Source organism: Ambystoma mexicanum, chromosome 2p (genome assembly GCF_040938575.1).
Source record: "Ambystoma mexicanum isolate Mex_15411 chromosome 2p, UKY_AmexF1_1, whole genome shotgun sequence".
Classification (NCBI taxonomy): domain Eukaryota; kingdom Metazoa; phylum Chordata; class Amphibia; order Caudata; family Ambystomatidae; genus Ambystoma; species Ambystoma mexicanum.
The window spans coordinates 1388756183-1388770229 of record NC_090923.1 but is presented as its reverse complement, the minus strand read 5'-3'; the positions used below and the strand labels follow the sequence as shown (position 1 = coordinate 1388770229).

The following is a 14047-nucleotide window of genomic DNA, read 5'->3' as shown; positions in this document are numbered from 1 at the left end:
AAAAATGAAATGGGAAGAGAAACTTTAACACAAATGATTTGATATTGGACTTGAAGAAAAAGAGAAGTCAGGTTTTTAAGATATGGGTTACGGTTGTTTGCTACAGCTAGCTGGGAAATGGACACCCACACATTCGCTGGCTACTTATCTTCATGTTAATTTTGTGGAGAGGGATGGGAAGAGAGCAGGGGAGGTGTTGTGCCCCAAAAGATATATTTGATGGCATTGAGCAGTGAACAAACTAGGTTCCATTTATTTGCAGTTAACATTGGGCCAGTTGAAATTGCTCTACCATATTGGGACATGAGCCATTATATCCGAGAAAGAGACACCGTTCTTAAACCCCTTACATGTCTTTATCAGATGCCTGTTATACGCTACAGACGGTGATTTATTATATTGTACGTTACAGGTGCATGGTTGGCTTGCTTGACAATTGTGAATAAGAGATGGGGGAGCCAGAGAAATGATGGGTAGACTGGCTTGACTATAAAAGCCAAATAAAAGTCAAGTTAGAAAACCCCCCAGATCTGCCATCTTGCATCCCCAACATCACAAAACCCATAATGAATTGCCTCCCCACAACAGCAAAAAGCATAACTGGACTCCATCCTCCTCAGCCCACAACACAAAGCCTGTACATGGAGTGCCAATTTTGGCAGGTACGACAGTCTGCACAAATAGTTTGCCTAGGATATTACAATTTAGTGAAGAGAAGCGGCTCGGATTGCAACCCATTCCGCACTTGGGACACAATCATATACCCTTGAAGCTCTAGTGGATACAAAATGTCTTAATGGATTTAAATTAACACTGTTTTTATAACACCAGCTTTAAAAGTGCATAAATTGCAATTACAAACATTTTTACAAAAAGATAAAACCCTATGTAAAGCGCCAAAAAAGTACAATTGTAGCTTTGTTTTGCCTAGCGTGAATGGAAGACACCAAGTACATGAATGCAAAGTAACATGAGCCTAAAAAAAGGTCCTCTGGGTTTTGAAACTATACTTCTATGACACTACAACAAAACCAAAACTATTCCACAAAAAAGCAAATGCCATCCCATTTGCATCAAACCAGCAGACATGACAATGCATTACTTACCGTAAAAGCATTTCTGATGGTTGTATCTGCTTAGATTCACATGCTGTGCATAGGTCCGACATCCTGTGGTCACTGCAGAGTATTGCATTTTGCTTTTCGTAGTCGAAAAGGGGACGTCGACAAGGCGTGTCTGTAACACTATCCCTATAGTGACGTGCGTTGTACCCACAATCCCTCACGCGTCGAGGTCCCTCTGTATTTTTTCTGCCCTGACGGAGCCTTCTATACGTGAGTGAGTACAGAAAAGAGAGAGAGATGTAGAAAGGTGTTTATGTTCCTTCCATCCGAGCGGGGAGGAAGGGTGGGCGCATGTGAATCTAAGCAGATACAACCATCAGAAATGCTTTTACAGTAAGTAATGCATTGTCTTCTCATGTTTGTTAATCTGCTTAGAATCACATGCTGTGCATAGACTAGCGAGCAGTACCTGGAGTTGGCGGTGGGTTATGAGAAGGAACAGTAGAGAAAAGATGTCTTAATACTGCCTGTCCCACCTGGGGGTCAGATCTAGAGTGTGCATCTAGACAGTAGTGTTTTGTAAAGGTGTGCACAGAACTCCAGGTAGCCGCTTTGCAGATGGACTCAAGGGGAACATTTGCAATGAACGCTATGGAAGCCCCAGTGCCTCGAGTAGAATGCGCTCTTGGCTTGAAGGGTAGTTCCCTCTTAGCAAGAGTGTAACAGAGAGTGATGCATTGAACAATCCATCTAGAAATAGTGGACTTAGAGACTGCATCTCCTTCTCTTCCTGCTGCCACCGAGACAAAGAACTGATTAGTCTTTCTCAGTGGCCTGGTTCTTTCCATGTAGAACATGACAGCTCTGCGTACATCTAGTGTATGCAGACTTTTTTCTCCCAAGCTGGAAGGGTTTTGAACGAACGTTGGTAGTTCTATTGACTGGTTTACATGGAATTTCGAGATGAATTTTGGTGCAAACCTTGGGTGTGTGCGTAGAACCACCTTATCCTTGTGAACTGTTACAAAGGGGTCTAGAACAGAAAGAGCCTGTAGTTCACTTACTCTCCTAATGGAGGTGATAGCTATTAGGAAAGCAGTCTTAAGAGTGAGGTCTTTAAGAGTTGCCTTGTGCATGGGTTCAAAAGGCGAGCCCATGAGTCTAGAAAGTACCACATTTAAGTCCCATCCGGGAGCTGGGTTAGCTATCGGAGGGTGTATTCTCTTTACCCCCTCTATGAAGGCCTTGATAACTGGTATCTTCCACCACGACACTTTGAGTTGGGAAGTGGTGTATGCAGAAAGTGCCGCCAGATGGACTTTTGGAATTGAACACTAGACCTGAATCCAGTAAATGGGTTAAGTACAGAACAATGTGTGTGGGAGAGCAGTCAACCGGGTTGATGCTCTTACCTCTACACCAGATAACAAATCTTTTCCACTTGCTAGAATAGCAGTGGCGAGTATTAGGTTTTCTGGCTTCCCTGAGGATGTCCATACATCTCTGCAGGAGTTGTAGATGTCCAAATTTTATGATCTCAGGAGCCAGGCTGCAAAATTCATGGTCTGAGGGCATGGATGCAGTGTCCTGCCCTTGTCCTGTGACAGCATGTTGTACGGGCAGGGAAGTTTCACTGGGGGAGATAGGGACATCTCCATCAAGTGAGCGAACCATGGCTGCCGGGCCCACGTTGGGGCCACTAGTATCATGGTAACTTGCTCCTGGTGCATCTTGTGCACCACTTTGTTGAGACAGGGAGTCGGGGGAAAGGCGTAAACAAATTTCCCTGACCATTGAATCGACAGACCGTTCCCCTTGGACTGGTTCTGGGGGTACCTGGAGGCGTAACTTTGGCATTGTGAGTTCTCCAGAGTTGCGAACAGGTCTATTTCCGGGAATCCCCATTGCGTGAAGACGTCTAAGACGATGTCTTCGTGCAATCACCATTCGTACTCTTCAGGCAGGGGGAAGTCTCTGCTGAGTTCGTCTGCTAGCAGATTGAGTTCCCCTGGTACGTGTTGTGACAGTAGGAACATGTTGTGTTTGAGAGCCCACTTCCATATATTCTGGGACAGCTTGGACAGTCCTGGATAGTGGGTGCCCCCCTGCTTGTTGATGTAGTACATGGCTGTGGTGCTGTCTGTAAGGACCATCACTGTCTTCCCTTGTAGGTGTTCCTGGAAGGCTTTTAGTGCTTTGAACACCGCCAGTAGCTCCAGTAGGTTTATGTGCTTGGATGCTACGTTTGGAGTCCACACTCCGCGAGCAGTCTGATGGGATAGGTGAGCCCCCCATCCTGTGAGGGATGCGTCCGTGGTTAGAGTGGCCTCCACCGCGGGTGTGGCAAAGGGTTTCCCTATTATCAGGTTTTCCTTTGTCCACCACCGTAGCGAGAGAACCAAGGCTTGCGAGACCACCACTAGATCGTCCCATTGTCCGCTGGCCTGACACCACTGGCTGATGAGCCACTCTTGCATTGGGCGCAGGCGCGCGTGAGGTACCAAATGAATACACAACGCCATCATTCCTAGCAATCGCATCACTTTGCGCACCGTCACCTCTCGACCTGCCAAATATTGGGGGATCTGAAACAGCATGTTTTGGACCCTCTCGTTGGAGGGGAAGACGAGGCCGTCCTTTGTTCGAATTAGAGCCCCTAGGAATTGTTTGACTTGGCTGGGGTCTAAGCTGAACTTCTTCTCGTAGATGGAGAAGCCTAAGTGGAACAAAAGGTCTACAGTCTTTTGGGTGTTTGAGAAGCAGGTCTCGTAAGAATCCCGTTATGAGCCAGTCGTCGAGGTAAGGGTATACTGGGATGGATAACCTGCGCAGGTGGGCCGCTGCCACTACTTTTGTAAATACCCTTGGAGCAGATCCTATGCCGAAGGGTAGCACTCTGAACTGGTAGTGTTTGCCCTCTATCATGAACCTGAGCTATTTTCTGTGCGCTGGCAACATTAAAATATGAAAGTATGCATCTTTCATGTCCAGTGTTGTCATGTAATCTCCCTGTGATAGCAGTGGGATCACTTCCTGTAAGGTCACCATACGAAACTTTTGGGGTTTGACAAACTTGTTCGCTGGGCGCAGATCTAATACAGGGCGCATGGTTAGATCCTTTTTGGGTACAAGGAAGTACACTGAATAAATACCTTCCATTACCTGAGATAGAGGCACGACCTCTATGGCTCCTTTTTCCAGCAATTGGTCCACTTCTTGGAGAAGGATGGCGAGGTGTTCTGGTGTCATGCGGTGTCCCCTCGGGGGTCTGTATGTTGGGGAACTGTTTAACTCTATACAGTAGCCGCGGGCTACGGTGGAAAGTACCCAGCGGTTTGATGTTATTCCCTCCCATGCTGGAAGAAAGGATGTTAAGCGGCCCGCGACCGGCGTTGCATGGGAGGGGACGCGAATCTTCGCGTCACTTGGTGGTGTTGTTGGCTTGGGAGCCTCTGGGGGTGGAACCCCAGCCTCTTCCCTTGCCAAGGCATTGACCCCTCTGATTGTACTGGCCGCTATTACCCTGGTAGTTGCTGGCAGAATACTGTTGTTGTTGGTTTTGTTGCTGGCGTTGTCCACGAAAAAAGCGCTTATTACCAAATCCCCACCTGTTAGGGGGTTTTGAAATTTGGTCTAAGGTCTTTATTGTATCAAATTCTTTCTTCGCGTTCTCCAGCGCGTCATCCACTGCTCTCCCAAAGAGGTTGGACTCCTCAATGGGTTTATTAATAAGGGATGCTTGTGTTTCGGCCTTAAATCCAGAATTGCGAAGCCAGACGTGACGCTTCAGTAAAATTCCTTGTATCAAAGTGCGGCCAGCCGTCTCTGCTGCATCGAGGGTATTCTTGACTATGCTTTGTTTGACCAGAGAGCCCTCGTTAACTGTAGCCAGTAAACGAGTCCTTAGCGGTTCGGGAACTTCTTCCATGTCCTGTTTGAGCTTAGCCCATTGAGCATCGGCGTAGCTTGCCAATAGGGTATTATTATTATTGGCGATTCTCATAGAGAATGCTGCAGAGGTGGTGATTCTCTTGGCTAGGGCATACAGCTTCTTCCCCTCTTTATCTGGGGGTGCCTCGCTAGTAGATACTAGGACTCCTGCCCTTTTCCTGGTGTTGGTCACGACCAGGGAGTCCGGGATTGAGTGACCCTTAATATATAATGGGTCTGCTTGAGAGGGAGAGAACAGTTTCTCAATCCTCGGATTGACCCCTCTCACCAATGCAGGAGTGGAAAGAGAAGGTGTAATACGTCTCTTAACTGAGGCGAGGATGGGTATTAATCTGGCTAGTGGGGTTTTTTTCTTCGATAATCCTCTCCACAAAAACGGTGTCTGGGGTGACCTCCCCAGTTTCGATTTCGAAATGTGCTGCTGCCTTCTTCAGCAGTGCATTGAAGGTGGGTTGATCATCGACAGGCGAAGGGTTCCTGACTGGTGTAGTTTCAGTAGACCTGATGACTATACTGCTACTGCCTGTGTCAGTCGACCTAGCCGGTGACTGCCAGGGATTTGGGTCGCCCTCGCCTGTGTCTTCCTGGAATCCCTCCTCACATAGGTTAGTTTCCTCGTGAAAACCTTCCTCTTCTTGTAGGTCCTCAACATAGGTGAATTCATCTTCCTCCTGGAAGAAGGTGTCTTCCTCAGTGGGACTGTAAGAGTATATGTCCTCCTGTATGGGGTTATAAAACTTCTGGTATTTAGCCCTTGGACTCTCCAGGGGTGCCTCCCTTGGTCTCTTGGGTGCCCTGTCTTCTGGGATGGACATGAACCTGTCTAGTTTGTCCATACAGGTCTGGAACCTTTCAAAGGTCCACTGAGGTCGGCCAGGACGGTCTGGGAAAGAAAAAGGAGTTTCTTCCTCCTGTAATTGTCTGGTTCTGTCCCATAACGTCGAAGAAAGAAAGCCTTCGCCTTCTGAGTAGCCTTCTTGCTGGCTAGGGCCTTCTGTCGGCATCGGGAACTGGCCTGATCTGTTTTCCGGCGCTTTCGGCGTATCTTTGGCCTTGTGCGCAGTTTTCGGCATTTCACTCGCCGTACGTCTCTGGCCGTCCTTAGATGCTATGCGCGCGAGGCTTTCGGCGATCATTCTCTCCTCCGAGGGATCGGTCGCCGTCGCGCTATGTAACGTCAAGCCTTTGCTCGTCGAGTCCTTGCTCGTCGAGTCCTTGTTGGCAACGTGAGCGGTCTTGCGATGCGCGTCACCGGAGGTTTTGGTGTTAGCGCCCTTATTTTTAGAGTGCCCAGTCGCCTGTCGCGGAAGCGGTGGCGGGGAGGGCTGACGACCCTTACGGTCGGCGGAAGACACCGGTGGGCCCGGCGTCCCCGTTGGCGCTATGGCTGCCTTCGTCTTCGACGAATGTGTGCCGAAGGGTATGTGCTTTGGTGTTTTTCCGTGTGCGTCCTTGTCGCCGGGGTGTTCATCCCCATAAACTGGTCGTGAGCCGGACTTGTCGGGGCCGGGGACGGACGAGGAGGAGCGTGAACGCTCCTTTGAGAGGTCTACAGCCTCCGTTACGGGGGCCGTGTAGTCACTGTCCTCGTCACACTCGGCGGCGGCGGCAGCGGGCGAGGAGTCTGGCCTAGAAATGGCGTAGGCCACCCACCTTTTGACCCTGCGTTCTTTTAGAGTTTTGGGCTTTAGTAATTTACAGGCCGCACAGCCGTCCTCCTGGTGATCGAGGGGTAAGCAACGGTTGCACCGTTTGTGCTTATCCTTCAAGGTACATTTACCCTTGCAAAGCGGGCAAAACCTAAATGGCGTCCTCTCCATAGCTGAGGGTAAGAAGTGTGACTACGACCTCGAAAGAGAGGGAGGTGAAAGAGAAAGGCATTCTTAAAGAGAAGAAAGAAAGACCACAAAACCCCACTCTCCCTACTGTGTATGGCCGGCAAGGCCAGGCCACGTGTTCGGCAGTGCCGAAGGATCCCCTCCGCTCGTCCTTCCGTCGAAGATCTTGCTCGGCGGAGAAACGGCTCTGCGTCGAGGGAGGGATCTACGTTATTGATATTAATAACAAACGACCAAAGGTCGAAGAAACTATTTGGCAATGTCTCTTGAGGAGCTCCGCATAAAGGCGACCAGTAGCTGGGCGGAAAAAAACAATCTGAGGGACCTCGACGTGTGAGGGATTGTGGGTACAACGCACGTCACTATAGGGATAGTGTTACAGACACGCCTTGTCGACGTCCCCTTTTCGACTACAAAAAACAAAATGCAATACTCCGCAGTGACCACTGGATGTCGGACCTATGCACAGCATGTGATTCTAAGCAGATTAACAAATATCAGAAGTTATGTTACTGGGCATTTGTATAGCGCCTTTTACCATTGGTATGATTCCAAAGCGCTGTGGATTGATCGGCCTCGGGGACCGTAGTCCAGGTCTGTGGATAATAGTAGTTTAGTGCGCTTGGTATGTGTGCAGCCAGGGCGGATTAAGTGGTGTGTAGCTGCTTTCTAGTGGTTGGCTTAGTGCGATGGTTGTGTGTGATCAGTAGAATGTGATCAGCAAGGCCAACAGGATTTGGGTAGCTGCATTCTGGAGGCGGTGGAGGTTGTGAATGGGATGTGTGCAGCTTTGTGGGGTATCACTGCGTTTTAAAGACTGTTAGGGTGATCATGGAGGTGTACAAGTATGTGTACAGCTAGGCAGAATTACTCAAGGGGTATAGCGGCATTCTTTTGTTTGTTGGTGCAGAAGAGAGAGTTAGCATAATGGTGCGTTTCAGTGGCTGTGTGGATTGGAGGGAGACCTTGTTCTGATGACCTTCCAGTGACTATTTAGCAGACAGTATCTCCCTTTGGGTTCGGGGCTATAAGGCTATGGCCATCTATGTGTCTTGTTGTGTCTTCAGTTGCTTACTGGAGTACTGCTGCATCCAGTTGAGTTCTCTCAGTGCTAGCACTACGTCCTAGAAATAATGGCGGATGCTCGTGAGCCCGGTGCAGCATCAGCATCTATGGTTATCCCTGTGCCTTGCTGAGTCTGCAATTGCTTGTTGGTGTACCTTCGCAGTGTGCGGTTGCATCAAGTTCTGTACTAATGGACGAGTATTTCCTAGATACGGGGACTGTTACTCAGTGAACCACAAGGTCCAGCATCTAGCAAGGCCTTGTTGTGTGTGCTGTGTGTGACTAACACAGTTTCGTACACCACATCAATGTCCCTTGCCTCGCCAGTTTTGTTGACTGATTTCTAGAGCGTATACCCTTGAAGGTGGAACTAAAGTTTGAGCCTAAGTGGTACTGGAGCCAAATGTTTTTAGGTGCCAGGTAATTGTTTACAGCGGGCGATCGGGTATTCCTGTCCTAGTTTATGAAATTACACTGCATCACAGTCCCTTGCGAGAGCTGGGTGTGCTAGAGCGCTTATCCGATTGGCGATTGAGGTTCATAACAGCAAGAGATGAAGAGCAAGCTCAATAAAGCATCAGAATACAGGCCTTACTGTGCCCCACGTGTAAGGAGTTCGGGGATCAATTCCCAGACAGATCAGATTAAGCATCACATGATCCGAGAACATTCATGTCTGTTGGACTAGGACAACCAGGTCTGGCCCAAATCATTGTTTCAATATAGGTGCTAGAAGGCCCTCAGTATGTAGTTCTGCTCAATACATTCCCAGATCAGTAGGATTAGCAAAGATGTAAGTGCTAGTAGGCCCTCAGTATGTCATTCTGCTCAAAGATTTCCAGTTCAAGTAAGGTTAGCAAGAATAGACATCTCCAGGACTGTTAAAGTAGCGCATATCTAGAGGAGGCAATGATCAAGCTCAGTCGTGGCATAGGTATCTAAGTGCTAGGGTTACGAGTCTAGCATAATCCATCCAGGTAATTGGAGATGGATGTCTAGGCCTCAGAGCGTAGTATATACCTGGTGGAGGAAGGCAATGATCCAACGACGTCATGGCGTAGTATACAAGTGCTACTAGGATTCGGGTTCGTCTAGGGCAATGCTTCCAGATGGTTGGAGGTAGTGTACGCCTGGTGGAGAACAAAGGACACAGCAGGCCCAGTCATAGCGTAGGGCATGAGTGCTACTATGTCCATGGTTTGGAGGCCTGGCTATTAACTTCTTGGCTGGATAAGGGTAGCATAGTCAACCGCATGTAGGGGGCCAGCCGGTGCATAGCGTTCAATTTAATTGACAAATTCTTGGACGTGGTGGTGGTCGAGTGGTCAGAGCGGTCCCTTACATGTTATTTAGGGGAAGGCAAATATTTAGTGAGAGCAAGTTGTAGATAGCGTGGCCCTCAGCCTCAGACAGCCTTTTGGATGATGCAGAGGGATTTGAATGCGATCCTTGCAGCAACCATGAGCCGGTGGAATGTTTTTAGGGCTGGAGAGATGCAGTCCCTGGGCTTGAGGCCAAGGATAAGTCTTGCAGGTTTGAGTGCCTTCCGGAAGGCCATGTCGTCTTGGCTGTGTCTAATGCTGGGATGCATCGAGTTCCAAAAAGTTTGTGCCAGGTTTGAGTAGGTGGACCCTCTGATCCTGGGCAAATTGAAGACGGGGTCCACTAGGAGGAGGACTGTGCTTGACCTTAAGGTGCAGGTCAGGAGGTAAGACGCGATTCTTTTCTTGTGGGTATTTGGGGCACGTTTTGTGTACCGTTCAGTGATTAATATACAGTATTTTGAAAGTTGCCCTACGTCCAATCGGGAGCCAGCGTAGGGTGCGCAGAGCAGGTAAGATGCGATCCCTTCACCTGAGTGCGAGAAGCAGCTTTGCAGCAGCGTTTTGGACACTTAGGAGTTTGTTTAGTAGGTAGGCCGGTGCACCCATGAGAGGGAATTCACATAATCAATTCTGGACATGACAATGGACATAATTGCAGCCCGTCTATTGGGGGGTAGGTGAGGTAAGGGAAGATGCGCTTCAGACGCCAGCGGTGTAAATGACAGGATTTGAATGAATTGTTGATGTGGTGAGACACAGTTAGGTCCAAGCCCATTGTGTAGCTGAGGTTTTTGATAGTGGTGGTGGTCGAGGAGGTTGAGAGGGAGGGCCGAGTGAGGGCCAGGGAGTAGGTTGGGGGAAGTTATTTTGCTGCATACCATGATCTCAGTTTTCCCTGGGTTCAGCAGGAGATGATTAGTCGTCATCCAGCGGTCAAGGTCAGTGAGATATGCTGCTAGGTCAGGGTGAGGGTCGATTTAGGAACTCTCAAGATGATTTGTGCGTCATCGGCATAGTTATAGCAGGTGAGGTTGTGTGAGCGGATGATCCCAGGCAGCAAGGTCATGTAAAGGTTAAAGAGAAGTGTTAGAGGCAGGCGCCTTGGGGTACTCCAGTGTTCATTGGGCGTGCAGTGGGGAGATGGGTGATGTGTTTATTAGAGAGGAATGAAGCGATCCAGTTGAGCGCTGAGTCTCGTATTCCTAGGGAGTGCAGTCTGTCAAGGAGGATCATGTGATTAATGGTGGCAAACACTGCCGAAAGGTCAAGAAGAACAAGCGCTGCACATCCTTCTGAGTCTGCAGTGACTGAGGTCATTCCAGATAGAGATCAGTGTTGGCTCTGTTCTGTGGCGCCGACGGAAAGCTGATTGTGCAGGGTCTAGGAGATTGTTAGATTCCATGAAACCATTGAGCTGTGAGTACGCAGAGCTGTCGATGAGCTTTGCAAAGAATCAGTGTTCGAATTGGCCCTGAGGGTCGAGGGTTGCTCTTTTAAACAAGAGATTTGGCATGCACAGTTTTGAAGGGTTCTGAGAAGTTGCCAGATGTGAGGGAGTCATTAAGGATGGACCTCGCTAGTTCTCCTGCACATGTGGAGTTGAAGATTTATTTGAGGAGCGAGGCGGCACAAGGTTTGAGCGGGGTGGCAGATGGTCGGCTGTCGGATAGTAGTTTGATGAACTACTCGCTCGAGATAGGGTTGAAAGAGCAGAACAATGGATTCTCGGAGGGCATATTCTTGTGGATCAGGTGTTGGGAGGGCAGACAAGTTGGAGAGTTTGGCACCGAGGGTGGCCGTCCTGTCTAGGGCTGTTTTGTGGAAACGTTCAGAGAGGGCGTTGCAGAGCGTTTGTGAGGAGACAGTCGGGGCTGTGATGCAGGAAGGGTTCAGGAATTCTGTAATGATCACGTGGAGCTCTTTGCTGCCGCTACGGCAGCTCAGGATTATTTTGTTGCAATAGGCTTTTTTGGCCCTTTGGATCTCTGGTTTGTAATTTCGGTGATGGTGGGCGAACAATGATTTGCATTCCGGGGTTCTGGAGGCTTGCCATTTTCACGCGATCGGTTATTAGTTTTTAGAGTCTTCAGGTGGGGCAGTGAACCATTTGGGGTATGTCCTTTGTGGAAGCGAGCACACTCGGGAGTTAGCAGGGTTCGGGGGGGGGTACAGGTCCATCTCTGGCCGTGAGTGAGGGGACGGCACGTAGCGGTGCTTTGGCCAGGTTAGGTTGTACCTTGCCCTTGTTCCAGCACTTGAACAGAGACGTAGGGGATAGAGGAAGCCTTGGGAGGTGGTGGCGGTGTGAGGAGAGAGAAAAAGGAATGGGCTAGTGATCTATCCAGATGAGGTCGGAGGATCTGAAAATGGTGTGAATGGTGTTGCCAGCAGTGTGCGTGGTTCCTGTGATATACTGGGTGCGGTTGAATGCCTCTAGGCTGTTGGCCAAGGGGTAGAGTTGTTTGGCACGTCAAACCAGATATTGAAATCCCCCAGTGCAGGGTGGTTGACTAATGTGGCTTCTAGGAAGTTGCATAGGCAGTTGGGAAATGTTGGTCGTATCTGGGGGACTTGTAGACAAGTAGGACGCTGTGCAAGAGAATGTGCAGGAGAGCAAGTTTGACTAGAAGGAATTTGCAGTTAGCTGTGCAGGGGTGTGTTTCGGTGGAGGTGCTAAAGATGTGTGGTTTGTGGAGGATGGCTAATCCGCCTCCTCTAGAGGGTCTGATGAGTGAGTAGTCTGGTGGGAATGCTTGGTGTGCGATTGGTTTGAGGTTGTCCGTGTACCAGGTTTCCGAGAAGAAGATGAGATGGGGATTGTCAGAGGTTAGATCATAGATGCAGTGTCTGTTGTTGGCCACGGCGCGTGCATTGAAAAGGAGGAAGTTGAGTTTGTGGGAGGTTGTGGGGGCGATGCTTTTCTGGGTGTCTGGGGTTGGCAGGGCTGGGATGTCAGTGTGGCCTGTGGTGGTGGCAGGGAAAGGATGGATTGGGTCGAACAGCGTAACTGGACAAACAGAGTTGGTCAGGGAGGGGGTACTGTTGGTGAGTGCGTAGTAGGCGGCAGGTGGTTCGGGACTGGGAAGAGAAGTCAGGCAGTTGCAGGTCTTCGGGAGAAGAGTGGCGCTGGATTGGTTCTGAAGATTTAGGGGGTGGGGATGAGTGGAGCTGGGCCGTTCTTAACAGTACCAAGCACGACACCTCCGCATTGGTGTCCGGGGATAGGAGAGGAGATGAGGTGGGTTGAAGGAGAAGGACGAGGGAAAGGCAATGTTAAAGGATGGAAGTGTGAGGCCAGGGCGACAGAGGGGACGTGGTAGAGGAGCTAGGAAAGTTGAGATCGAAAAGGAAAGGTTGGGGAGTGGTTCAGGGCTGGCGAAGTATGTAGAGTAGAGGGCTCTGTTTTGAGTATTTGGGTGCTGAAGGCGTGTGTGGGAGGATTGGTGGGTCTGCGGTGAAGGGGGTTGAGGCGATGGTTCAGGAAAGGGCAAGACGTGCCATGCTGAGAGAAGTGAGGGTGTGGCCAGTGGTGGTCTTCTGGTAGTGGTCGGTGTGTTGGAGGGTATGGGAGGACAAGGGCCATGGTTATCGAGGGAGGTGTGGGTGGGGCAGGGGAGGTGCATGTAGTACCAGAGGTGGTGGGGGGGGTGGTTACGCATGGGTTGGGGTGGGTTGGCCTTTGGCTGTCATAGCACCACCAGGATTTCTCTGAGGCTGGGTTAGAGAGAGGGTGGGGTTTGTGCTGTAAATGTATGTGAGGGAGGAAGTTGCAAGAGGAGAAGTGGGGCATCTGGGCCCCCTCATATGACAAACAGTGTGATGTGAGGCAGTCCCTAGGGTTCTAGCTGTTGGGGAGAGGGGCGAGAGAATGAGATGAAGTGTTCCCAAAGCCAGGCGCAAGGGTTGTGCTGGCGGTGGGGCAATTTCTTTTTGGAACGCCAGAGGAAATAAACTAAAGTTTGTTTTAAAAATGGGTGGCGGTGAGGATCACATTAATAGCCTTGGAAAAAGGCATAGAATGGAGAATTAAATTGCAGTGGTTGGCTCTCCGATACAAACGCGTTAATCCAGTTCTCCTCACTCAATGCCCACAGCCGAGGGCCTGTGGCAGTCAATGATTCTCCAACAAAGACTGGAAACGAGCGAGGCTCTGATGGGGATGGGACAGGACATCAGGCAGACGGCCATCCCTGGACTGGCAAAAGTATTTTTCCCCAGAGTGAGTTGCGAGGGCTTAGCTAGGTTTTCAGCAGTCAATGGTTTGAAACTCGGCTCAAGCAGCCCTTTACTGTTCGCCATCCTTGGCTCGCCCACCTTCAGTAATAGACATTTCTAATGGGACAAGCTTTATTAGAAGGATTATGGTTAATCATACTTTCTTGATAAACAAGTCAAGATCTGCACAAACATGACAAGTGCATATGGTGGAGACTAGAAGCCAACGGTGAAATTAAAATATGTTCAAAAAGTATATCATCTTTGTTTTTAGTGTTTAAATAGTTTTTATACAAATGTTGTACAACAGAGGACTGTTAAACAATAAGGTGGCAGAGGATAATACAAACCAAAGTGCCAGTGTGGCATATCTACAAATAAGCAGAAAATAAAGTGTTTCGGACACACCTAGAAGACATTTAAAGCAGACGTGGTCAAAAAATGAACAAGGTTAAAGTTTGAATCTCATACATTAGTCAGGTTTGCAACATACTAGGTACTAGCGCATCAATCCCTAGAGGTAGTACCAGATTACTGGCCGATTCCCAACACAGTAGCAGTTGCTAGCTCCTACTCAAATCCAACTTCT

General features: G+C 49.2%; 1 protein-coding gene across 3 annotated transcripts in view; it reads right to left on the bottom strand.

Annotated features, from left to right (window-relative positions):
• The window catches only part of TBRG4 (transforming growth factor beta regulator 4), a 282366-nt gene that overhangs the window by 206145 nt on the left and 62174 nt on the right, over positions 1-14047 (bottom strand). The gene's annotated exons all lie outside the window — the stretch shown is intronic.